Source organism: Podarcis tiliguerta, assembly GCF_965153285.1.
Source record: "Podarcis tiliguerta genome assembly, chromosome: 3".
NCBI lineage: Eukaryota > Metazoa > Chordata > Lepidosauria > Squamata > Lacertidae > Podarcis > Podarcis tiliguerta.
The window spans coordinates 112,503,697-112,531,585 of NC_139536.1; the positions used below are offsets into that span (position 1 = coordinate 112,503,697).

The following is a 27,889-nucleotide window of genomic DNA, read 5'->3' on the forward strand; positions in this document are numbered from 1 at the left end:
TTTTTCTGAAAGCTTCTTACCTTCGTTTAACGAGGTTTTGGCTACCTCTGATGAGCTTCAAAAATGCATTCACGTCCACCAAATGTGTGGATTTGTATCCCATCCCAAATTGTCATACTTCTGATTTCTGGGTGTCTGGCACATTTTGGAACTGTAAGGAGTTTGCTGCCCCCCCCCATTTTATTTCACATTGTAATAGAGTAGCCTTTCAGAGAGAACCATAATTATTGACTTCTGTAATGGCCACTTTAGTTGAAGCTATTTGGTAATTCTGCAATCCAATAGTCCAATACAAGCAAAAATTATTACCCACCGTAAAGGCTTGAATTGTAAACATTTAATGCGAAGAATTTCCTTCTCGCCTCTGGCCTGCTCCAAAAGTATCCCATACACACTCCTGGAAGGTAGCTATCTTGGCTGCTTTCAGAAAGTCCAGGAAAATTGGTTCTTACAGGAGACATTGACTTCTCCCTGCCCTTACCTATAGAAAAATACGGGCATTTGTGAGTATTTGGAAGATGTTTTCATTGTTTGGTTTAAATAATGTAGACACAATACTCATAGTCTTAAAGCACTTTTGAAACATCCGGGGTGTTTCAGCGCAGCTTTAAATTGGGCTGATTGCCAATTACAGTTTTAAGTGGAAGATGGAGGGAGTCATTTTTCTTGGAGTTCCTTTACAGTTCACTCTCTCGTCTTGGTGCTAATTCTCTTTCTTGCCATTGGGTAAAGAGGGGGGAGGATTGGAATACCCTGCCGGAGGGCCTCCAAAAACTGTACATCTGTCATAGATCATGTCACAGAACAGAAATGTTTGTTTTTTCACCCATTCATTTCTGCTGGCAGCCAGTTATTATTAGAATGAAAAATTAAGCTATTATGCAGTGGGAAGCCTTGCTGGCTCTACAAAATTTATGGCATTAATACAAGAAAATTATCCTTTATAGCTCGTATAAGCAGCTGTATGTATAATGCAGGCTCCTTCTGGATAACCCCACAACAAAATGGCCACCCCATCCATCCTTTTTCTTATTTAAAAGATCTCTCTGCATCAGGATTGCATTCCAAAGGGTACGACGAAGGCCGAGTGAAGCCATATTAAGAATGTAGGCCATCCCCAGAAGTACCGTATTTTTTGCTCTGTAAGACTCACTTTTTCCCTCCTAAAAAGTAAGCGGAAATGTATGTGCGTCTTATGGAGCGAATGCAGGCTGCACAGCTATCCCAGAATCCAGAACAGCAAGAGGGATTGCTGCTTTCACTGTGCAGCGATCCCTCTTGCTTTTCTGGCTTCTGAGATTCAGAATATTTTTTTTCTTGTTTTCCTCCTCCAAAAACTAGGTACGTCTTGTGGTCTGGTGCATCTTATAGAGCGAAAAATACGGTATATGCTTCCAGAGATATTTTCAGCTCAGACTGGACCCTGGCTTAAATTGTAGCTCAGCCCAAGTGAGAAAAATATTAGCTAGCTGACACTGAGGAAATCACCAGGTCTGGTTGATGTAGGAAGTAACAAGACCTTTTTAACAAACCAGTTCTTGGGCATGAAATCTTTTGACTCACCTATTGGAAATGCCAAAAGGAGGAAGGGTCATTTTATCACATGTGAAAAGGCGAAAGGGCTTTGGGAAATGATATCTAATGAATTGAAAAGGATGTTTAAACTGATAATTCCTAAACAAAAACAAAACGAAACAAAAAACCCTGAAACCTTTTTGCTAGGAATAATGGGGACATAAGTCCTGAAAAAGCTGGCTAACTTATTTATGTAGGCGACAACAGCAGCTAGAACTTTATATGAACAGAGATGGAAAAAGGAAGGATTATCAAGGAAGGAGGAATGGCTTATGAAACTGATGGACTATGCTGAAATGGCGAAATTAATTGCTAAATTAAGAGGACATAATGACAAAGTGTTCAAGGAGGAATGGAGACCATGGATGCATTATCTGTCAAAGTATCGCCCAAACATGGAGTCGTGGGCAGGATTTGAAATATAAGCAGTGGGTTATTGAAAGAACTAATGATAGTGAAGTTTAGATAAGAAAAACAGCTAATACGTTGTAAAACAGCTAATAAAAAGAAGAAAAACATCGGGAAAGGAGGGATGGGAAGTCAAGAAGAAACTTTGCGTTAAAAATGTATATGACAATAAATGTTTTGGAATATTAAGATTTAATAAAAATGATATTTAAAAAAAGAAATATTTTGACTCCATAGGCTGAAACACCACACCAAGCATTCCTCAGAGCAGCCCCTTTGAAATTAACAACCATGAGGAAGTTAGGTCCATTAATTTCAGCGGGTTTAATTTGAGTAAAACTTAGTTGACTACAACTGCTTGGGTAGAAAGGGAAAGGCGTCAACCTGGCCTTTACTTTCCACTCTGAATCCAAAGAGCCGCACATCTGCTTAACAAATTCAGAAGTACAGAAGGCAGATGTTCAAGAAGATCATGAATGTGATTCATAGCAGGGCTGGCCCAAGGCATTTTGCCCTCTGAGGCAAACCACAAAATGGTGCCCACCTCCCACCAGAGAAGGGGTTGGGCGAAGCTCTACATCACAAACAAGGGGGTAAGAAAGATCTACGTTGGGAAGAAGGGTGGGCTGGCCCCGATTCAGAATGTGATTCGGACAGTGCCACGGACACAGTCCACATATTCCCTCCCTCTCCTCCTGCCTGTATCCAGTATGGTGAAAGTGGGTCATTGATAATGACACAAAGGTAATTAGAAAAAAGACTAAAACTGCAATCCTGCTTGCTCTGCATGTAGAGAAGGGGGCATGGAATGGCTCTCTTGGAAAAGCAACATTGCTGCCATCCCTATCATGCTTCCTCCTGGACTACAATGGGGCAAGAGCATTACTAGCCAAAGTAGTCAGAGAAGTCTGAATTCTCTGTGACTGAAGGTGGCCCACTACAGTATGGGTTGGAAGTAGAATATTCAGCACCAGCTCCGTGTTTCCTCTTCTCTTTTCCCAACCCCCCAACCCAATATCTAGGGCAGGGATGTCCAACTGTCAATAGACTGCGATCTCCTCCCAGTATTAAAAAAAGACTGGCAGTGGTCGTGGAGCTTTTTTTAGGAAGCCAAAGTTGGGGTGGGTCTTTGTTTTTTTATTAGGAGATCACTGAGGGGCCAGAAGTCACTTTGTTTTAGGGTTGAATTACCTTAGGGGTAATTCAATACCTTAGGGGACGTGGGTGGCGCTGCGGGTTAAACCACAGAGCCTTGGACTTGCCAATCAGAAGGTCGGCAGTTCGAATCCCCGCGACGGGGTGAGCTCCCGTTGCTCAATCCCTGCTCCTGCCCACCTAGCAGTTCAAAAGCACGTCAGAGTGCAAGTAGATAAATAGGTACTGCTCCGGCGGGAAGGTAAACGGCGTTTCCGTGCAATGCTCTCTTTCGCCAGATGTGGCTTAGTCATGCTGGCCACATGACCCGGAAGCTGTATGCCGGCTCCCTCAGCCAATAAAACGAGATGAGTGCCGCAACCCCAGAGTCGTCCGCAACTGGACCTAATGATCAGGGGTCCCTTTACCTTTACGTTACCTTAGGGGTAATTTGTTTGGAGCCAGAAGCAGATGGCAGTGTTGCCTAGATCTTTCTCACCTTTGCTCAGGCTGTATTCAGGCAGCACATCACTCCACCTTCCTGACATTTTCTTACCTGTTAATCTTTCACACAATGTAAAAGCCACTAGTGGAAACCTAGGGGAATCTAGCAGTGGTTTAACACTCATTTCTGTGTTAATTGTTTCCTTGGGGTTGGCAACCCTAAGGAAAATTGTGGGATTTTTGTGTTGCGATTTCACATGATTAAATCAGGGGCTGTTTCCCCGCACACAGTCCTCTTTTGCCATTTAGAAATTAGCACAACGTAGTGGGTGTCAACCAAAAAGCCACCATCCCATAATTCAGCAAATACTGCAATGTAAAAGAGCTGTTCAAAATCAGCACAGAAGCCAGTGTAACGAATGCAAGGAAAGCTAATGCAATAAACCCCATGTCTGAATGCAAGCCCACTCTCATACACACACAATTCCTGGAAGCAATTCCTGGAGGGGTTGTCCAAAGAGCAGGAGTGGAACCATTGCATCTGCTGAGCTGCTGATTCCCTGCCATTAATCTAAGAAGACCCAGCAGGCTTAGTTTAGAATTGTTTCTATAATATTTCCCTACTGAGAAGAACCGTGACGGGGGGGGGGGGAGAGGGAAATGTCTTTCGTGGATTTCCTGCCTTGATACAAAATTCATACAGCTGATGAAGTGACCAAGTGACTTGGCTCCAAATCAGGAATAAAAAGGTAAAGGACCCCTGAGAGCTAAGTCCAGTCGCAAACAACTCTGGGGTTGCAACGCTCATCTTGCTTTACTGGCCAAGGGAGCCAGCATTTGTCTGCAGACAGTTTTTCCGGGTCATGTGGCCAGCATGACTAAGCCACATCTGGCGAAAGAGAGCAGCACACAGAAACACCGTTTACTTTCCCGCCAGAGTGGTACCTATTTATCTACTTGCACTTTGATGTGCTTTCAAACTGCTAGGTGGGCAGGAGCAGGGACCGCACAACGGGAGCTCACCTGCAGGGATTCGAACCACCGACCTTCTGATTGGCAAGCCCTAGGCTCTGTGGTTTAGACCACAGTGCCACCCGCGTCCGTAAATCAGGAATAGTCCCCAGTTTAAATATTTTCTCTGCCTACAACTCACTAGGTAGTACTAAGGAAGCCACTCTGCATCTGCCCCCTCTCTGCAATTTGCAGATACAGTGGTACCTTGGTTCTCAAACACCTTGGTTCTCAAATGCTTTGGTTCCCAAACACTCAAAACCTGGAAGGAAGTGTTCTGGTTTCCGAACATTTTTCAGAAGCCAAGCATCCGATGCTGTTGTCGGCTATATTTCGGGGGCGCCTGCACCAATCAGAAGCCACGCCTTGTTTTCCGAACATTTCAGAAGTCAAACGTACTTCAAGAACAGATTAAGTTCAAGAATCAAGGTACCACTGTATTTGGCGCTTTTGTTTTTGCTATTTATTTTGCGTTTTTGTTTTTGAGGCTTTTTCGGTTAATTAGTTTTTGTCACTGTGTGGAACTCAGTTCAGCTACTGATTAATTGATTGTGTGACTGCGGAAATGGATAAAAGACGCACATCCAAACAATGACTATCATCAGTGCAGGTAAGAAAGAAAAATAATTTTAATTTTCATCATCTACAATACTGTCTTATTTATTTTATAGTACAGTACATTGTTTATTAGGGACGCGGGTGGCGCTGTGGGTAAAAGCCTCAGCGCCTAGGGCTTGCCGATCGAAAGGTCGGTGGTTCGAATCCCCACGGCGGGCTGCGCTCCCGTTGTTCGGTCCCAGCGCCTGCCAACCTAGCAGTTCGAAAGCACTCCCGGGTGCAAGTAGATAAATAGGGACCGCTTACCAGCGGGAAGGTAAACGGCGTTCCGTGTGTGGCTCTGGCTCGCCAGAGCAGCGATGTCACGCTGGCCACGTGACCCGGAAGTGTCTCCGGACAGCGCTGGCCCCCGGCCTCTTGAGTGAGATGGGCGCACAACCCTAGAGTCTGTCAAGACTGGCCCGTACGGGCAGGGGTACCTTTACCTTTACCTTACATTGTTTATTGCTTTCATTTTATGGATCAATGGTCTTGTTACATAGTAAAATTCATGTTAAATTTCTGTTTTAGGGGTTGTTTTTAAAAGTCTGGAACGGATTAATCCGTTTTGCATTACTTTCTATTGAAAAGCGCACCTTGGTTTTGGAACGCTTTGGTTTTGGAATGGTCTTCCGGAACAGATTAAGTTTGAGAACCAAGGTACCACTGTAATAATACTGACCAGGAAAGTTGTAAGCCTGTAAGGACTGCATCAATGTCTTATTAGTTAGTTATTGTTATGAATCAGAAACAGGACTTTGGACCCACCTTTAGGCCCAAACCATCCTTTAATTCACTGTTTCCCCAGAACTGATGGTCATGTCATAAGGGTTTGGTTTTTTTAGAAAAAGTAAAACCAGCTTAAAATACTGCAGTGAGAGTGTTGTCAGTGATGCTGAATAAATAGGGATGGACTGAAGAAGTACAGTGAACAGCAGATGCCGTGGCTTTTGTTCTGAAGCGACTTCTGCCTGCCAGATTTTGCCCTCCAGGCACAATGGCAAAGCAAGGCTTCCACCTGTTATCTCTCACCATTATGGGCTGTTCTTTCCCCCCAGTTGAAGTTTGGGTTTAAAATCGTACGTCTTCCCAGGATTTAGAGCTCATCATCCCAGCTGTGTTCCGCACTGTCCTTACATGAAACATCTGGAGACATAGTGTAAACAAAGTTCACCTCTTCTTGCTCATATCTAAAAGCTGTTATGTGACTTACTTGGTCATTGCTTTATGGAGGAGTATTTTTCTTTTATCATTTTTTCTCAGAATTTTTTTTTAAAATATATTTTGCACTATATTTGCATATATGTTATATACAGTGGTACCTCCGGTTAAGAACTTAATTTGTTCCGGAGGTCGGTTCTTAACCTGAAACCGTTCTTAACCTGAGGTACCACTTTAGCTAATGGGGCCTCCCACTGCCGCCGCACGATTTCTGTTCTCATCCTGAGGTAAAGTTATTAACCTGAGGTACTACTTCCGGGTTAGTGGAGTCCGTAACCTGAGGTGTCTGTAATCCGAGGTACCACTGCACATATTTATGCAAAGGGGTGGAGCAACTTTCCTAAGAGGAAAGGCTGCAAAAATTGGGGCTTTTCAATTTAAAGAAAAAGAGAATAAGAAGAGAAATCATGGAGGTGTATAAATGGTGCACATTGTGGTGAAAGTGGACTGGGGGAATTTCTTCTCCCTCTCCAATAATACCACCTGGGGACTGAACATTGGAACATTGGAAGAATCAGGACATATGAAAGAAATTCTTCTTCGCACAGTGTGTAGTTAAATTACAGGATTTGCTTCCAAAAGACGAAGTGATGACCACCAACTTTGTTGTTGTTGTTGTTTAGTCGTTTAGTCGTGTCCGACTCTTCGTGACCCCATGGACCAGAGCACGCCAGGCACTTCTGTCTTCCACTGCCTCCCGCAGTTTGGCCAGACTCATGTCTGTAGCTTCAAAGACACTATCCAACCATCTCGTCCTCTGTCATCCCCTTCTCCTTGTGCCCTCCATCTTTCCCAACATCAGGGTCTTTTCCAGGGAGTCTTCTCTTCTCATGAGGTGGCCAAAGTATTGGAGCCTCAGCTTCACGATCTGTCCTTCCAGTGAGCACTCCGGGCTGATTTCCTTCAGAATGGAGAGGTTTGATCTTCTTGCAGTCCATGGGACTCTCAAGAGTCTCCTCCAGCAGCATAATTCAAAAGCATCAATACTTCGGCGATCAGCCTTCTTGATGGTCCAGCTCTCACTTCCATACATCACTACTGGGAAAACCAGAGCTTTTACTATACGGACCTTTGTTGGCAAGGTGATGTTGATGTCACCAACTTGGATGACTCTAAAAAAGGCACACCAGGTCACCTGTAAGCAACACATGCCTTCATCTTTACGAGAAAACTCAGTAAGTGTGCATACCTAATAGCAAGTAACACACCAAGCCCTGATCTATATCCAGTTAGGCATAAGTGGAACAAAATATTCAAAAGCCACCTAACACAATGTGGAAAGGTCCTCCATAGTATTAAGCTAGGCATTGTACTGAGCTTAATCCCACAGAAAATATTCCTCTGGGCCAACTGAACTCCAGCTTGTCTTAAACACATAGGCATTGCACCCATGGGGGGCTACTAGAGATGCATACAGCCACAAAGAGACCTCATTCACCTCCTATGGAACAGCCTGAACAGAACCTTCCTGAACACAAGGGCAGGCTAAAATTTACTTGGTCCTAGACAAATCCACATTAATAAGAGGCACCAGCATAATACTTGACTTCATAACTGACAGAAAAAGACCATTGTAAGGTCAGGAAGGATGTTTCCAGCAAGCCAAGCTGGTAGCAAAACCAATAATGCTCTAGCAATTGAAAGTCTGCACCACACAAGCATGGAAAACCGGATTTGAGACCTCCTACAGGTAGTTGTGGATGCGGGTGGTGCTGTGGGTTAAACCACAGAGCCTGGGGCTTGCCGATCAGAAGGTTGGTGGTTTGAATCCCCACGACGGGGTGAGCTCCCATTGCTCAGTCCCAGCTCCTGCCAACCTAGCAGTTCGAAAGCATGTGAAAGTGCAAGTAGATAAATAGGCACCACTCCAGTGGGAAAGTAAACGGTGTTTCCGTGCACTGCTCTGGTTCGCCAGAAGCGGCTTAGTCATGCTGGCCACTTGACCCGGAAGCTCCCTCGGCCAGTAAAGCAAGATGAGCGCCGCAACCCCACAGTCGTCCGTGACTGGACCTAACGGTCAGGGGTCCCTTTCCCTTTTACAGGTAGCTATCAGAGAAAAAACTGCTCTGTAAATGACATGAAGGGTCGAAACAGTACTTTTGAATAGTTTCACATACATTATCCTCTCTTCCTCAAAATGCTTACATTGCAGGCTGAGACTGAAAAGAGGTTGCCTAATGTCACCTTGTGAGTTCATCGCAGAAGCAATATTCAAAACTGGTGCTTTTTGATTCATAGCTCAGTCTCTCAACCGCCACCAAGTCATGGCAATCTGTCACGGTAACTGCTGTTCTTCCTAGGCAGACAGTTCTCACCCTGGGACCCTTTCCATTTAAAACCCAACTCTCTCTAGATGAGCCACACCCAGCCCTAGATTGCAGTACTTACAGGCCGTTCGAAGGAACAGCATGATCTCATAGTAAAACATTTTGGCGGATGCTTTTTGAAAGAGTGGTTGCTTGTTTAAAAGAGATAGCAATCATCTTTGCTGTGTGTTGTCTCCGTTCACAGCCCGGCTCCTGTAATAATCAACAGGTCTCTTCCATCTGGTTGTCTTACCAACTATCTGCTGAAAACTGTGTGCCACAAAAAGCTTTGGATGGCATTGAGATGGAGCTACTCTTCCATCACAAGGCTTTTGGTTGTCATTCTTAGGAGGGTTTTTCGGGGGGGGGAGGTTTTTGGTGGGCGTTCTTTCTTAAGCTGAATAGGTGCCGTATTTTTCGCTCTATAAGACGCACCAGACCACAAGACGCACCTAGTTTTTGGAGGAGGAAAACAAGAAAAAAAATATTCTGAATCTCAGAAGCCAGAACAGCAAGAGGGATCGCTGCGCAGTGAAGGCATCAATCCCTCTTGCTGTTCTGGCTTCTGTGATAGCTGTGCAGCCTGCATTCGCTCCATAAGACGCACACACATTTCCCCTTACTTTTTAGGAGGGAAAAAGTGAGTCTTATAGAGCAAAAAATACAGTAGTTTGCATGACTAAACTCCATTGGATTCCAACCATTTCATTCCATGAGGATGAAGCAGATTCTGCTCTTTGCTTTCCATCTTGCTTTAGTGGCACAAAACTGTGACTCATCGTTTTATAATTCAGTTCTATAATTTGTCTGGCATTATATTGCAGTAGACACCAGTCAGCAGATTTCTAAAAGATCAGCACCAGTGGGGTTAATAAATTATTCCCTTTCCTGGAAGAAAAGGAAAAAGAAAATGGCCCTCAGAACCCTTGCGCTGCCGTCCCCTAGCGTGGTGAGTAAAATATAATATGCTATTAGAAACATATTTTATTTTAAAAAATGGTGCTTCCACAAAATTATGTGGCAGGAAATACCATTTTAAAAGGTTATTTAAAAATAATTTCCCATTTTTGTTTAAATGTGCCTTCATAGAGAGGAGTAGTTTGACTTCCGTGCTCTTTTTCTTAGGGCAGCATTTAAAAGAAATACTTTTGACTTTTTTTCCTCTCTCCCGGAGATAATCTTATGAATTAACTTATTCAATTTCACAGGACCAGAAAAATCAATATCCCACCCCGGCATTTAAAACTCCCCATGCTCCTACTTGAAGGCTAAGGAATATCAAATGATATTGCAAGCATATTTGCCTTGCAAAGATCCTGATATCTGAAAAATGTATCTTTCCCAAATAAGGGTTTCATGCAGGACTCACCGTGCATTGCCAAAACTGTTTTTTTAATTATTTTTAAAGGGCAAGTCATGCACAAATTATTATTTTTGTTTATTTCAGAAAGTGTTAACAGAGCTACCCTCTCTTTTACTTTGAGGTGCTGCATTTGGTGAAGAAAACTAGGAGAGGTGGTATTGAGAATTGTTAGTAGCTTGGTGCAGGGCAATCTTTAGCATATGCCCCCCTGGGGTGCAAAGATCCACCCAGTGCCCCCAAATTTAGTTTAGCCACCCTCTAATTTTTTTGGGAGGGGGCAACTCAAAGTTGTTGACTTTTGGGGTGGGGAAGAAAATCGCTCACCTGTAACAACAACACAGTGGAAATAACTGCTTAGGTTTCCTGACTCGTCGGGAATATTTGACGCTACGGAGTAACAGAGCGACGGAAGAGGGGGGCGGGGACTTTCGCTCCATTGCTTTTCACTGCCGCTGATCAAAAGCGACTGGTATACAGTAGGTATACATTTGGAACCCATCAGAATACATTTGCTGCCCCTCAGAATTCAGTGACCCGGGTGCACTGCACCCCTTGCACCCCCTGATAAAGACGGCCCTGGCTTGGTTGGAAATTACGCTGGATTCAGGGTGTTCTCCTGAATTCTCTTCCAGCTTATTAAAATTGTTCATTAGATCATTTCTCTTTTTGAGGTGTTGAAATAGCTTCTTCCTTTAAAAGTCTTTAGCTATGCAGTCACTTTCCTCTGCAATGCATAGGATGAAGGCAAGCAGGCCAAAGAGGCTGGTCTGATGCCAAGACGAATGACAAGGTGGCCTCGGCCGAGCTGTGAAAATCAGCAGCATGGGAGTTTTTTATAGAGAGTCCCATGGACTGCAAGAATATCAAACCTCTCCATTCTTAAGGAAACCAGCCCTGAGTGATCACTGGAAGGACATATCCTGAAGCTGAGGCTCCAATATTTTGGCCACCTTATGAGAAGAGAAGACTCCCTGGAAAAGACCCTGATGTTGGGAAAGATGGAGGGCACAAGGAGAAGGGGACGACAGAGGACGAGATGGTTGGACAGTGTTCTCGAAGCTACCAGCATGAGTCTGACCAAACTGCGGGAGGCAGTGGAAGACAGGAGTGCCTGGCGTGCTCTGGTCCATGGGGTCACGAAGAGTCGGACACGACTAAACAACAACAAATAGCACCTGATTTGCCCTCCCATATCACCCAAATTCCCAGGCCAGGGAAGATTGTGATGTTATTATGAGGCTCTGAGTTGGAATTGTCTCTACCAGCTATTGCCAACTTGAAGTCATCCAAGTATTTTGGACCACATAGGATAACTGCCTTATACTAAGTCAGACCATCTAGCCTGGTATTGCCTACACCAGCCTTTGCCAAGCTGGTGCCTTCCAGATGTTTTGAATTGCAACTCCCTTCAGCCCCAAACAATCTGAGCACTGGCTGGGGGTCAAGAGAGTTGAAATCCAAAACATCTGAAAGGTAACAAATTGGTGAGCCCAGTCTGTAGTCTCTCTCCATCCACAATAGCCAGCAGCTCTTGCGAGGCAAGCGTAAGCTACCCAGGCTCCATCCTTCAGCCCTGTGGCACCTGACACTCTGATGTGTACACAGAGCTTCCAGGTGTGCAAAGGCTTTCTCATTGGCTGCTATGAGAGCTCCTACACATAAATCATTGTGAACACTGGTGCTTCCATGGAGCTTTGGACTAGGTTTCATGTCTCAAAAATGTATCAGCCTATAATGTCTGGTCATGAAAGCTTTAGGATGTAAGCAAGGTAGTACTGGTATGTGACATAAATGGATTTAGGTGTACTCTATATATGCAATAGGGCTTTGTTCTGATGAGCACACAGAGGAAATAGAATGGGTTAGATTTGTATTGTATCCATGTCTTGATTGCGCCTACACAGTCAAACTGAACATAACTTAATGCTGTATGGGAAGCAGATCCCTATGTACAACAGATAACCTGCCCTAAAGCTGAAGAACACTGGTTTAAGAGAAGAGTTGGGGGTACTCAAAAGCATGAGAATTGCAACCTAAGACATTCACACTTAACCTCTGTGGTATGTAAGCAGTGAGCTTACATGAGCCCCAGATGAGTATGGTCAGCATTCCTCCTTCTGTCTGCTTAGCGGCCGTGATTGATTGTCCATTGCAATGTTGCTGCCTGATAAAGTCTTAGATAACTGCCTCCACATTTTCTTTTCTAACTTTCTTTGTAGATGTCCAATTGACTTACATCTTTAAAACATGAAAGTGAAGAGTCAGGAGGCCCTGCTGGTTCAGGACCTGGTACCTGTGGACCCCCTGTACCCCCCTGTCAGTAGCCCTGGTGTCCTGTGGAGCCTATTAAGACTGCTAGACTATAGAGATGAGTGTGAATGAAATAACTGCTATAGTTGAAACATAAAACATGCTGTCTCCAGGCACATGTTTAATCTACCAGGGATGCCCTTCTTTGCATGTCCATCTATTGTCTAAAGTTGCTCTCTTGTTGTCTTAAGCGCTGCAGGTAAATTACCAGATTAACGGTAGTGTGCACTCAGCCTTTACGCAGATAGCTAAGATCTTCCTCTTTTGAAAGTTCTTTTCTAGGAAGAAGCTACTGGTTAGGTTTTTGAGTAGATTTTATGGGTTTTGCTGGTGGTTTAAAGTATGTGTTTCATTGCTGTGACATTTGATTCATAGCTGATGCACTTTTATGGATATAGTGTAGTGTTTCTTTTCATAATGTTTTCAGAAGCTATGGTTGGGAAGCAGAGTATAGGTTGGTAAATAAATAGGGAAGAGTTCAAGTTATAGGCTGTCATCTTAAATAAGTTTATATGAATAAGTTATTTTCACCATATTTTTTTATTGGGGCTACACAGGCCAGCCTTAGTTACATAAACATACAGCACAGACAATATTCCCCCAATCAATATCAAAAATAAATGAAGAATATATTATCGCAAGTGATGTGGTTACATGGATTATATTTTCACACCCTCTAAAAGCTGTCAGTCGATATTAGATATCAGATTTTGTATTAAACTATCAGAATTAAGATGATTGGGAGGAGCAGGGTTGTAGAAAAATCACACTTTTGACGAAGTGACAGTTGCACCTAATTGCCAAATAAGACTGTGTTGTGGAGGGGAGGCAAAGAATACTGTAAGTCAGGAAAGAAATGAAATCATTACTGGCTTAGAGTACCTCCAGGTGGGAACCTTAGATCACAAATGGATCATTCAGACCTGATCTTTATGTGTGTGCGTTTGGCGCATTAGCTTTGGCGCACTGCCATTTTTTCAGTCTTGGATAAGGGATGTAGGAGAGGGGGCTATTGGCTTGTGGGGGGTTTGCCTTGTTTTTCTTGTGTGTTTTGTGTTTATATCTTGTATTTTTATGTTGTGAACCACCCCAAGATCTATGGATGAGGGTGGTGTACAAATTTAAAAAATAAATATTTTGCCACTTGCCGTTTAGCCCAGCGGGTGATGCTTGATGGAATGCATCCGGAATGTATTTTTGTTCCTCCCCTCAGTTACTTTATCCCAACCCTCTACCACCTGCTTTCTATTCTAGAAATTTTTCACTTCTGTGTGCATATATTTTAAAAATAAAACAGGTAGTACCCCACCATGTCATCGCATCTGTTCTTGGTTCCTATTGGCTCCATTGCTCCCACTGTGCTCAATGAGATCAGAGCATAGCACACACAAGGGAAGATGTGTACCTCCTCTTCATTCAGAAAACGTTAGGACTTGCCATTTGTATTTCTCTAGCAGAGAGAGAGAGAGAGAGAGAGAGAGAGAGAGAGAGAGAGACTGGCTATATTTTGCAAATACCCAACTTGCTCTATCTGATCCATTAAATATTTATTAGCCAGTGTCTGCCCATTGAGGACTTGGAGGGAGGGGGGAGGTTAGTGTTATTGTCTGTCTGGTCACAGACTAATCTCATTGGCCAAAGATAAAAGTTGATTAGGATCATAAATGTAGCCTCCCTGCAAATGTCATTTAATGATGTAAGATGGGGGTGAGGTGGGGGGGGGTTACTCTTTCTGATCAGTCCAAGCAGCAGTTTCTCAAATGAACAAAATGTTTGGGGAGGGTTGAAGCTTAATGACTCTTTATTCAACTGAATGGACAAGCAGCAAGCTCTTGGCATATACTCCCCCAGATCACTGGAGGCAGAACACTCTCCGGAGCTGGCACAGGCAGCAGGCAAATGATAACACTAATGTACTTTCCTTTTTCTGAAAACAATTAAACCATGAGAGACTGAGACTCTTTGTGACACGTAGCGATTTGTTGAAAATCAGTTATCTGCTAAAAGGGGGTGGGGGAGGTCCGTTAGATTAATCAGACCAACAAAGTCATAAATTTATTTTCATAAAAGAAGGGCCCTTGGACCTGGACAGTGCTGATTGCGATGGTGATTCTCATGCACACCATCAAAGCGATTTACTATCTATGGTATACTTAATAAACACTATAGTGTGGCTTTCTGTGGCTAATAAAGCTTGCTTCACATTATGCCCCTTGTCTGCTAAGATTTGCCTCCTAGGGCTCACTTAGAGTGCATTAAGAAGTTGAACACCAAGATCAGGGTGATTTGCTGCAAAACCTAAATAATTCATGCTGCTTTCAGCTGGTGTTTTTGCAAATGCTGTAACGAGACAAGCTGCAAAATGTTTTACATGGAGGAAAAACACAGATTACCACTAAAGGAAAACCCTTTTGCACACAACTTCCTCTTGGGGCCCTGTCTCATGTTGCCTTTGCGGTGTGGGAACCCTACAGCGGAACAGCACGGCTTCTTCCCACACCACAAAGGTGATGCCAGAAGAACCTGGCCATGTTGGAAGAGCTCATTTTTGCAGTTCCTCTCCGTGCCAGAATTGCCCCTTCTTGAAAAGATGGAGGGGGTTTCAGTGTGTGGGCTTTCCCCCTTGCTGTGGGGCTTCTGGTGTTACCTTTGCCATGCACAAAGGAATGGTGCTGTGCATAAGAAGAGCCCTGTGGGATCAGACCAAAGGATGTAATCGAGCGTTTTGTTCCCACAGTGGCCAAACAGATTTGCATGCAAAGCCCAGAAGCAGGACATGAACCCAATAGCCTTCTCTTGCTCAAGATCCCCAACAAGTGGTACTTAGAGATTTTCTTCTTCTTTGGCGATCACTCGTAGCCGAGTAAGATTGTCTTCCATAAACACGGTTTTAACAGTGAGTCCGTAAGTGACTGTGGAGGCCAATTCTGGATCCACACGTCCTACCACAGTGGAGAGATAGGTTTCTGGGCAGGAGCTGAACATAGTGAGGGTTTGCCAAGCGTGCCTTCCTCTTAGCTTCTAAAAAAAAAAAAAAAATGTAGTATAAATACCAACAACTGGGGAACACTGCCCTGCGAGTGCTCCAATTGGAGAACAGCCTTTACCAAAGGTGTCAAGGGCTTTGAAGACTTGGAGATATATCTCCTCTGACACTGGACATAATATATCCAGCATTCATTACTAGTAGCCATTGATATACTTATCTTCCAAAACATTGTCCAATCTACTCCTAAAGCCATCTAGGCCTGTGTCCTTCATCACATCTAGGAAAACCAGATCCCATCCTAGCAAAGGCCTGTGTGAAGGAGTGCTTCAGTTTTTTTATGTCCCAATTGTGATGGGGACGCCAGCTTTGAATGTTACGAAAGAGAAGATCTCATGCTAAAAAGATAACATAAGAAGAAGCTTTTAAATGTCTGCTGCAGCACATTCAATGAAGATTATTGGAAATGTCCAAGCAGTGGTGGAGCTTCATGCTCCAGCACTGGGGGGCGAGGAGCAGGTGGAGGCGTGGCTGGTGCGCGTCCTGGAGGCGTGGAGCGCTGGCCGCAGGGGCGTGGCATGCGTCCTGGGGCATGGCACGCTGTCTGTGGGGGCATGGCGCCCAGCACGGGCGAGGGGGCAGCTGCGATGGCACCCCACCGGGATCACGCTGCCGGGGGCGGTGCGCTCCCCCCACACTCCTCTTCCTCAGCCAGTTTCTCTGAGGCATATTCTGGAACCCAGAGAGGGACGTCTATTTCCTTGTTCTCAAGGACCAAATATTCTGAACAACAAGTGGAATTGATGGGGACATTTCATAGAATCATAGAATCATAGAGTTGGAAGAGACCACAAGGGCCATCGAGTCCAACCCCCTGCCAAGCAGGAAACACCATCAGAGCACTCCTGACATATGGTTGTCAAGCCTCTGCTTAAAGACCTCCAAAGAAGGAGACTCCACCACACTCCTTGGCAGCAAATTCCACTGTCGAACAGCTCTTACTGTCAGGAAGTTCTTCCTAATGTTTAGGTGGAATCTTCTTTCTTGTAGTTTGGATCCATTGCTCCGTGTCCGCTTCTCTGGAGCAGCAGAAAACAACCTTTGTAAGAAACTGAAGAAGTCAGGACAGAACTCTGGCCCTGCAGGGCAAGTGAGGGAAGGAGCGGTATCCTGGCTGGATTCTGGGTAGGACAACCAATGGTTGCTGGAGGAAAGGAAGAAAATACATGCATGTAGCAATGAGAGACGTGGTGGAATTGGCAGGGTGAGAGGGGGCATTCATTAATTTTACCTGTGTTAAGCAAAAATTAGCACAAAGGCTGCATAGCAGGAGACCGCAGTCTATAATACAAAAATATCCCCCTCTTCTCTAAACAGTGAGAAGTCTAGGATGGGAATGAAGGATTTCGTTTCCGTTGGATGATTTATAGTGTCTTTGTAATATATGTTTATATGCTAATATACAAGCAGAGTCTATTGAAAACAAACAGACTTAGATACAAAATATAACAGGCAGCAAAACCACTAATCCTTCACTAGGTTCCCAAAATAGCAACTGCATCCAGATTTTGGCTAACTGCTGCTAAAAACTTTTGTACTTCTCACCGTTTCTTAAAGTTTTGATAAAATTTCATCCTGCAGAACATTACCCAGATAGCACACATCAATCTTCTTTTCTCCCCTGCAACTTTGGAGGGGGGAAAAACACTTAGAGGTTTTCTTCGTGAAGCAGTACACAGGTTTTGCTAAATAAATAAATAAGATACAGCACATCCCATTCATATTTACGATTGTATGCCAATCCATATTTTGTGGTTCAGCTGCTTCAGCTGAACAGTGTTGCTAAGTCTCTCCTTCTTTAATATACATGTATATACAACCTGCATTTCCTAAACACATTAATCAGTATTTCCGCCATCTGTTTTATAGTTTGTTTTTAAAAATCCATGCAGCATGCCAAATGGTAAAGCCAGCTGAGTTCTTGTTTTGGGAGAACGGCTGTAGGACAACACAGTAGTGAAAACTGCTAAAAAGGAAGAAGCGTTGAACAGCTCAAGATGTTATGCTGTTGAATCAACAAGCAGTGACCCAAAACCTACAAAACACAAGATGCTGAAACCTGGTGGCATAAGAGCACTTCTTCTGAAAGGGTCAGTTCTGCACCTTACATTTAGAGCAGTATCACACCATTTGGGGGAAGTCATGGCTTCCCCCGAAAGAATCCTGAGAACTGTAGTTTAAGGGTGATTAGGGTTGTTGTGGTGTAGTGGTTAAGAGCGGTGAACTCGTAATCTGGTGAACCGGGTTCGCTTCCCTGCTCCTCCACATACAGCTGCTGGGTGACCTTGGGCTAGTCACACTTCTCCGAAGTCTCTCAATCTCACTCACCACACAGAGTGTTTGTTGTGGGGGAGGAAGGGAAAGGAGATTGTTAGCCGCTTTGAAACTCCTTAGGGTAGTGATAAAGCGGGATATCAAATCCAAACTCTTCTTCTTCGTCTTACAGAGCTGCAATTCCCAGAGTGCCCCGGGAAGAGGTATTCGCTGTCCACTCACTCTGGGAATTGTAATAGCACACAAAAATGTATTATACTGGGGAAAATTGCTTGCAGAAGATGTATACATTAGTCAAAACTGCATAGGAAAATTAATAGAAACTCACACTGTAATGCCAAATTATTTTAATGAATTTTGGTTTCTTTTTGTTTTGCAAAGGAGACGCTGAGGGTGAGAGATAGTGACCAGCCTAAAGCAGCTTAGAAACTTTAGCAGTAAACGTTGGGCTGGATCTGGAGATGTTGTTGTTGTTTAGTCGTGTCCAACTCTTCATGACCCCATGGACCAGAGCATGCCAGGCACTCCTGTCTTCCACTGCCTCCCGCAGTTTGGTCATACTCATGTTGGTAGCTTCGAGAACACTGTCCAACCATCTCATCCTCTGTCGTCCCCTTCTCCTTGTGCCCTCCATCTTTCCCAACCTCAGGGTCTTTTCCAGGGAGTCTTCTCTTCTCATGAGGTGGCCAAAGTATTGGAGTCTCAGCTTCAGGATCTGTCCTTCCAGTGAGCACTCAGGGCTGATTTCCTTCAGAATGGAGGATCTGGAGATACCCCAATTCAAATCTTCCCTTAGCCATGAAAAACCACAGGTTGACCTTCATCCAGTTACCATTTCACAGACTAACCTGCCTCTCAGCGTTGTTTTGAGGGAGGTGCTTATTTTCTCGAGCTCCTTGGGTATATGTGTAATCAAATTAAGTAAATAAAACAAGATGTATTATAACAGTGGCAAGGGTCTTTCTGGTCCATCACTCAGGCTCTTAGTCTCTACGCTATATCAGCCAAGACTCCAGTGCCTCCTCCTCCTCCAGTGGTGAGGCTGTTTTGAATTTTCTCACAACCAAAGGACGACAGAACAAAGGCCTCTTCCCCACTTAAAAGGGAAGAGGGCTATTCACACGAGAGTGTTTTAAAAGAGCCTGACCTCCTGCTCTGCACACTTTTAGTGGCTGAGCGGCTGTTTTCTCCCCGTAGACCTTTTAGTCCTGTTGAATAAGTATCTAGTTCCTTTCAATAAATTCTGCGCATTTTGATGGCAAAGTGACTACACGTAGCTGAAGTGACAGCTGCTAGCGACAGGCGAGAGCTTGTTAAGCCCAAAAAGATGTCACATCATTTTCATAGCGCTGCTTGTCTTCTTCTTTTTTCAGCAGCTCTCTGCAATGAGCATAGAGTAATGTCATATATATATATATATATATATATATATATATATATATATATATCAGCCAGAAACAGGTAGTCAATGAGGGTGTTTATTCATTGAAGGTCAGGCTTTTGTATTATGAAACTTCCAGCAGATGCGATAAGCAGTAAATTGCAGATCTATCACTGCCCCCCTCCCTTCCCAGCGAGCGTGCGCGGGAAATCAACAGAATCCTGCCTCTGTTTGATTTATAGCCCACTTTTGACCAACCCTTATCTAGTTCCCACAAGCCCTTTTCTGATGCAGCTCATGTCTGAATGACAATAGACAACCACTGCCATTATGCTCCAAAATCCCTCTCTGCATTCTAGACACCTAAGATTACATCTGGGCTATTGATTTATTACTGCCTCCCCCACCCCACTACCCCTCCCGGGACCAGTTTGTTCACCCTGAACAAGATAGACTATTATTAAACTGAGCAAACAACTCCATGTGAACTTGCTAAGGGAAATAATCATTTGCAGCCACCTTTCTCAGAACCTGGATGCACAAAGCAACAGAGGCGTTGAAATATTAAGGCTATTTTTATGTCTGTAGCCACCAGTTGTGCTTTGCTCAGATTATATTTAATTGATGCACAATGTGCGATAGCATAAACATGCTCTCCCCCCCCCCCATCTTGTAGTGCCTCTCTCAGAACCTTCAGATGCTGCAGTCCTCCTGCAGATACTTTCCAGTTTGAATTAAAACCCAAATAATTGCAGGACTCTGCTTCCCCTCCTGTTATGGTAACACCTTCCACATCAGAGGCAAAGAGGTTTTACAGCACCTCTTGGAGCCTCAGCAAAACACACACACACATCTTCTTTCAATTTCTGAGAGATTTCTGGGAGATATAAATATCCTACAGCTATCATCATCTCTGTAGTCCCACTTGCACATTGAAATGTGATGTGAATAACAGTTGTGTTGTTATTTGTTTGTTTTGTGTTAGTTGTGTTAGTTGTTGTTTGTTTGTTTTTATTTAATATCTTCCATCTCAGCTTCAGCAGTAGCATATGATGCGGTTTCTCTTGGGTGCTAACCATGCTGGTGTTGCAGAAAGGCTTCTCCCTGGATAGAACAAAGACAGTCCTGTTTCGCCTCCAGAGGGGTTGCTAGGCTTATAAAATTTCCCTCTGTCACCAGCTGATCACCTGGAGTGCGATATTTCTGCCAACCACTGTTACCCCACCATTGTGGGACTGTAATGTTGTTGTTGGTTGCTGGCATCCACCTCTCTCAGGAAACAGTGGAAGAGGGACCCTTTGGGGACAACGTCAAATCATTGGAGAGTTACAGTGCTTGCTGCAGATCGTGTCCTCCCTCAAAGAGGGGACATGTTGCAGTGCGACCTGACAACCAAACCCTGTGTTGTGGGTGAGTACAACCCAGTGGCATAGCGTGGGTTGTCAGCACCCGGGGCAAGGCAAGTAATTTGCGCCCCCCCCCCCCCGCTGCACTGTCCCTCCCCCAGATAGTCCCTCGCTCTCTCTCCGCACTGCACCACACGCCTGGCACCCTCCCCTCCACAGTGGGCGGCGACCCGGCGGCTCGGATCGGATTTGCACAGCCAGCACTGCAGTGAGAGAGAGTGAGTGAGCCAGGTAGGGGCAGAGAGCTGCAAGTGCGAGCGCCCCCCCCCCAGATGTTGCGCCCGGTGCGGCCAGCCCCCCCTGCACCCCCCATGCTACGCCACTGGTACAACCTCACAAGTTGTGACAATTTGCTACGCGGCAGGCAAAACCCAATGGCAGCAGCCAATCAGCCAAGTGGGGGAAATTCCTGCCGTGCCCCTGTCCCAAAGACAGACGACACATGACGGCATAGCAAGGTCAATCACAAAATGCCCTAAAATTAGGGAGAGGTGGGCGGGTGTTCCAATGCATGAGCGAAAGAGGAAGCTCTGGGACATGTGCATGGGTTTATATAGGTCCCTTGATTCGTTTAGACTGCACCCCATTGGCCAGATTAAACCCAGCAGCGGGGGATCTACCAATCGGGTGTTGTGGCTATCCAATAGACCCACCCACAACCAGGAGGTCAGTCTCCAGGTCTCACCACAACACGTCCTCTTCTAGGGAGGACACGATTTGTGTGCAGGAAGAGAAAGGGACAAGGAGCTTGGACATGGGACCTTTTGATAACCCCTGCCCACAGAAGCCCAGCAGACCCTCCCATTGAAATTATGAGATCTAGCCATGAATTCCTTTGGTCCTTGGGCAGGTTAAAGTTGGTGAACCAGAAAGCGGGTCAGATAGAACCAATTTCAACCTCTTGCCTGTGAGTAAGGAAAGTGCTGTTTACAGCCCAGCCACGTGAAAACTGTTGTCTGCAAAAGATTCCCATGATGCTGTTGCTGCATCTGCAAGATGCAAACATCTGGGCAAGGCTGATTATTAAATGGGCCTTTTCCTGGAAATCAACACCCCACCCAGAGGGAGGAAGCCAATTCCCAAAGAAAAACTGGCCCCACCCATGTTGGTGGGTTATTCTGAGGCAGCCAGCTTTCAGGCCCTCCGGATCTCCTCATGGAGGAACAGCTTTCACATGCTTAAAGCAGGGGTGGGGAATCTGTGCCCCCCCCCCCTGAAGTTGCAGGATTTCAGCTCCCATCAGCCCCAAGCAGCATGGCCAATGGTCAGGAATGGTGGGAGTTTTAATCCAGCAACATCTGGAAGGCCACAGTATCTCACAGGATCTAGAATTCCACACTGTTGTGCTACTTTAAATAATATATTCAATAAAACCCACCGGGTTTCTTTTCTCCTGTTATTGAAGGTGGGGAGGTTGTATTTTGTTTTGCTTCGCTTTGCTTACTGTACGTTTTACGTGTGTTCCCCTCGATCAACTTCCTTGGTAAATACTGATGCATCTGAGAAGTAGTGCCAAAATTCATCCTATTTCTTCTCCCTATCCATCACTTTTCCATAGATTATAACTCTGAGGTGATTTACTGGCTTATTAGTTATCATTTTAAGCTGTTCTGGGATCCTTTTCAGTTGAAGAGGACATACATACGTACAGTGGTACTTCGGGTTAAGTACTTAATTCATTCCGAAGGTCCCTTCTTAACCTGAAACTGTTCTTAACCTGAAGCACTGCTTTAGCTAATGGGGCCTCCTGCTGCCACTGCACCGCCGGAGCATGATTTCTGTTCTCATCCTGAAGCAAAGTTCTTAACCCGAGGTACTATTTCTGGGTTAGCGGAGTCTGTAACCTGAAGCGTATGTAACCCAAGGTACCACTGTATGGGTAAAGGGAGCCCTGACCATTAGGTCCAGTAGTGGACGACTCTGGGGTTGCGGCGCTCATCTCGCTCTATAGGCCAAGGAAGCTGGTGTTTGTCCGCAGACAGCTTCCAGGTCATGTGGCCAGCATGACTAAGCCGCTTCTGGCGAACCAGAGCAGAGCATGGAAACGCCATTAACCTTTCCCACCGGAGCAGTACCTATTTATCTACTTGCACTTTGACGTGCTTTCGAACTGCTAGGTTGGCAGGAGCAGGGACCGAGCAACGGGAGCTCACCCCATCACGGGGATTTGAACCGCCAACCTTCTGATCGCCACCCCTAGGCTCTGTGGTTTAGACCACAGCGGCACCCGGGTCCCAGATACATACATACATACAAACAAAAATATTGGACAAACACTGTGGTTGAACCAAAAAGGTGCTGGCACCTCCCAGCTGCTGCTGCTGCTGCTGTTGTTGTTGGCTTTCTAAAGGTAGCCAAAGTGCTTCATTGTTCTTATTATATTTACCCTTCCATCAGTCATGTGGAGCAGCGCAAACTCGTACAGTCATACCTCGAGTTGAATGCGCTTCGGGTTGAGCGTGTTCGAGTTGCGCTCCGCGGCAACCCAGAAGTCACGGAGCGCGTAACTTCCGGGTTTCGCCGCTTGCGCAGACGCTCAAAATGACGTCGCGTGCATGTGCAGAAGCGCCGAAACGTGACCCACGCAGACGCGCGGACACGGGTTACGTTTGCTTCTAGATGAGAATGGGGCTCCGGAATGGATCACGTTTGCGTCTAGAGGTACCACTGTATACCTGATGAGCTTCATAAGCAAGAATCCTGTATCCATGCCCATCAAACTCCACTGCAGAATTTTCACCATCATCCTCATCACACTTAGTTAACTGCCCACATGTTCATAACTCAAGTTGGCAGCCCCTGGCACATTCAGATTCCATGCTGCTTGAATTCATTTGTGCTAGCCAAGAGTACTTTTGCATTGTCCAGTGCAATGACACATCTCAAACTTTTTAAAGGAGAGTTTGTATTTTCATTTCCCTTTTTTTAAAAGGGAATGATGTTTTGTTTTAATAAGCTCTCCCCCTCCTTCCCCCTCATCTTTTCTCTTTGGTTTTTCTCCTTCCTTGGGGAGAGAGACACCAGTTAAGGCTATTTTTGAAGATATATTATGGTATTTTTCTTACCAGCTGAGCTGTCTCTTAATCCAGCCCAACATGTTGTTTGCTTTTTTGACTGCTGCTGGGCCTTCAGCAGGTGCTTTCATCAAGCTGTCTACACCAATGCCTAGCTCCTTTTTCCTGAGTGGCTACATTTAATTTAGAACCCATCAATGCGTATGAGCAGTTCAAGCAGATTCTGTCCATGGTGTATTCCCAAGCAAAGTCTGCTGTGGATTTCATCTGCTGCTCTTGTCCAATTTCTACATATATTATGAAGTCTACTTCCAGCAAAGCATTTTGCTGCATGAATACAGATGTGCATTATTAAACTAATATTATTGCAGAATAAATTATTGATTACAAAGAATACTAGACGATTAAAAAATAGCTTTTCCTGTTTATAAAGGGAAAGGCTAACTTTGTCTTCATCTTATTATTACCATTTGTATTATTTGTATTAAATTTCTTATACATGTGACTGGCATTTTTTAAAAAAACAAAAACAAACTCCTATAATGTTGATTATATGTAGCTGTTAATTATAAATCAGCATCTTTAAGGGTGCATTTTAAAAATATATATTACTCATGTCGTACATTTCCTTTTTTTATCCTACCCTAAGTGTGCTTAACTGACATCTGAAGGCAGCCCTGTTTAGGGAAGCTTTTAATGTTTGATGGACTACTGTATTTTAATATTTTGTTGGAAGCCGCCCAGAGTGGCTGGGGAAACCCAGCCAGATGGGCGGGGTATGAATAATAAATTATTATTATTATTATTATTATTATTATTATTATTATTATTACAGTGGTGCCCCACAAGACAAATGCCTCGCAAGACGGAAAACCCGCTAGACGAAAGGGTTTTCCGTTTTGGATGTGCTTCGCAGGACAAATTTGCTATGGGCTTGCTTCGCAAGACAAAAATGTCTTGAGATTCCTGGGGGGTTTTTTTCGCTCCCCACCCCCTTTTTCTAAAGCGCTAAGCTGCTAATAGCCTTTTAGCAGCTAATCCGCTAATCCCTTAAGCCTTTAATAGCCGCTAATAGCCGCTAAACCGCTAATAGCGCTAATCCGCTAATGGGCTTGCTTCGCAAGACGAAAAAACCGCTAGACGAAGAGACTCGCGGAACGGATTCTTTTCGTCTTGCGAGGCACCACTGTATTATTATTATTATTATCTTCAATGGTTGGGCACTTTTGTGGTACAACACCTCAGGCCCCCCAAGGTCCAGCCAGGAAGCAGCTATTGGAGGTTTTCCCAGGCTAGCGCAACTACCCAATGGGTCTTGTTTGGGCCGGGGAAATGGGTTGTGGCCTGCCTGATATTTGACCTATCATGGGCAGGCTACTCAGCTGACTCCACTTCAGGGGTCTCCTCTGAGGTCAGGGCCTTTTTAGTGGTGGTGCCCCACTTATGGAGTCCAAGGGAAGCTGAGCTCACACCTACTGTTATCCATTGAGAATCAGGGTAAGACTTTGTTTCCCCAGGTCTTTAAAGGTCTCTCTCTTCTTAATGTGCTCAAACTCCTGCTTTCATGCTGGTTTTATTATGATTGGCATGTTTTCCTGCAGCGCATTGATTGTTGGCTGCATTTGTCATCATCATTTTTTATTTGTATGTCGCCTTTCCATAGTTAAAACAATGCTCAAAGCGGCTTACAGCATGACAGGATTTACGTAATTACCAAGTCATAAACAACGAATAAATGAAGCACAATCAAAAGGAACACAACCAAATGGAAAACAATTCCCACATAAATCATAAAATCTAAAACCAAAAAAATACAGTATTAATATCAATAACAATTTAGAATGATATAGATAAAAAATAAAAACTATTTTAAAAAAGATCCATCTGTGTCGAGCAGCAGCAGCAGTCCTTTATGGAGCTCGCCAGGCCCCACCCCAAGCCAGGGGTTGAGACACAGAGCAGGGCCCTCAGGCTCCCAGCAGGTCAGTCGTGAACTGCGAAGGACCCATGTTGTCACTGGGTGGTATATAAATATAACAATTCCAAGTCAAAACTGTTAATAAACAAAGGTGGCAAAGGAGTAAGGAGGAGTTAGAGCAGCAAATACACTTAAGTTGAAGATCGGTCATCAAACTACAGTGGTGCCTCGCAAGACGAAAAGAATCCGTTCCGTGAGTCTCTTCGTCTTGCGGTTTTTTTGTCTTGCGAAGCAAGCCCATTAGCGGATTAGCGCTATTAGCGGTTTAGCGGCTATTAGCGGCTATTAAAGGCTTAAGGGATTAGCGGATTAGCTGCTAAAAGGCTATTAGCAGCTTAGTGCCTTAGAAAAAGGGGTTGGGGAGCGAAAAAAAACACCCCAGGAATCGCAAGACATTTTCATCTTGCGAAGCAAGCCCATAGAGAAATTCGTCCTGCGAAGCACCTCCAAAACGGAAAACCCTTTCGTCTAGTGGGTTTTCCATCTTGCAAGGCATTTGTCTTGCGGGGCACCACTGTATTGAAAAAGAAGCCTTCTGGGTAAATAATAGCCACGTGGCAGTTTTGCCATTCATATACTAATTCTAAATTTCAACCACTGAGAAGCTACCTGCCTTCCAAACTATTAAAAAGTAGTAGCCTTTATAAACACTGATATAGTTACATCATTTTATAGCAGTAGTAATCGTAATAGTTTATTGATTTATGAATTGCCTCATGTAAATTTACAATCATGCCATCATATAATATATACATACTATATAATACATATTATTGACTGAAGCAAACTCTTTTTCCTGCCCCTTTCCAACAGAAATGTAGCAATCGTATTGCATTTCTGTACAGATAGAATAATACACACAAAGGGGAGGGGGGGGGAGAGAGAGATCTTTTAAAAACAAAAACCCTATGACGTTCTTAATGCATTTCATGACCTGAAATATTTGACTCCAGACTTTAAAGGTTTGAGGTTGGCAACAGCTGTCTCTTTCTCCCATTAGGAAAGGCACCATGGAAGTATTAAAGAAACTGTAGGACAGAAAGATGTCTGCCATCAGCACTGTCAGTCCTAGCAATCATGGCTGGTTTGACGGCTTTTATATGAGTTCTTGCATATGTTTCTGGAAATCGGTGGGCTATTGGAGAATGCTGACTGTATCTTCTCAGTCCGAATTGTGTGTGAATAGGAATTAAGGAAACATACACAAGGAGAGGGGTGTCTAATTCTCTAAGAAACACATTTCCATTCATGTGGGAGTTGCAAGACATGCCAGTGGCCTTTCATAATCTTTCAGTCTACTCTTTGTTTGTCATTTCATTTCCTTTGTGGTGCCAACATTACTAGACGGCTCAGTGACACAGATGCTCAAGCAGTGAATACTCAACTCCCTTTTCCCCTCTCTCTATCCCCCCCACAACCTACATCTTTTTTTTCCTTTTTGGCTTAGTGAAGGCTTTTCCCTTAGCCATGGAAACACCCTGTTCCCTTATTGGAGTTGACCGGGAAAAAATCTTGATTTATCTGTCTAGAAGCATTTCCTGCTTTAAGTTTTGTTTTAGAGCAGAAGCCTGTTCTCTTCCATTTGCCTCTGCCTACGTCCTTAGCAACCCAGAATATAGAGAATGTCCTGAACAACCATTGCATTGCCATAATGTGGTTGCAATAAAGGTCATAAATGGAGCCTGCCTGGGAATTAATTCAAATAAGAAATTGACGTGCCAAGTTCAGTCCTCTGCTGGGCATGTTAATAATGTCACTTGTGTGATTGCTGCCAGAGGACATCCTAAAGCCAGGACTTGCAGCTCCCTGGCCCTACCCTTGGGGCTACCTTACTAGGACAAAAGCAGAGCCCAGAGGTCAGAAAGAGACTGCGGCGGCGGCATCACTGCCGGGAGATAACTATTCATCTCCTTAAAGTATGGGCTAGCTTCTTGAAAGATTAATGTTGCTGGTGTTCAGGCATTTAAAAAATAGCACTGATTTCATTCCTGGACGGACTCCAGTGAAGTGACAACAGGGGTGAACTGGGAAGCTGCAAAGTCCTTGAGTTGCCATATGGCAAACATTTATAACTTCAGCAAGGCTGTTGCAATATCCTAACAAGTCATTCAAATGGTCTTTTTTTGGGGGGGGGGAGATTCAGCAGTCCGATCAAAAGAGCCAGAATATGGGGTGGTGGGGCAGTGGGGCGGGTGGGGGACCCTTGCATCAGCATTTCTTGCACAAGTAGGGAAGAGAAAGAAGTAAGGGGACAAAGGCGGAAAATGCGACTAAAGAAATGGTGCGCGTGTTTTTAGTAATGATAAAGGAGATTACTTACTTGGCTGCGTGTTTGTGGAAATGTTTAGAATGAGAACAGTGGCTTCTTGTTTTAAAAGGGGGGGGGACTGAGGAAAGAGTGGACAGTCCACAGGCTACATA

The 27,889-nt window shown here is 44.4% G+C and overlaps 1 long non-coding RNA gene across 1 annotated transcript; it reads right to left on the bottom strand.

Moving 5' to 3' along the window:
• Positions 1 to 364: 364 nt before the first annotated feature.
• On the bottom strand, positions 365 to 27,889 carry LOC310675275. The gene is made up of 3 exons (XR_014510020.1): positions 27,789 to 27,889; positions 13,679 to 13,819; positions 365 to 481 (listed from the first exon to the last, which is right to left on the bottom strand). It is a non-coding gene; the product is annotated as an uncharacterized lncRNA (long non-coding RNA).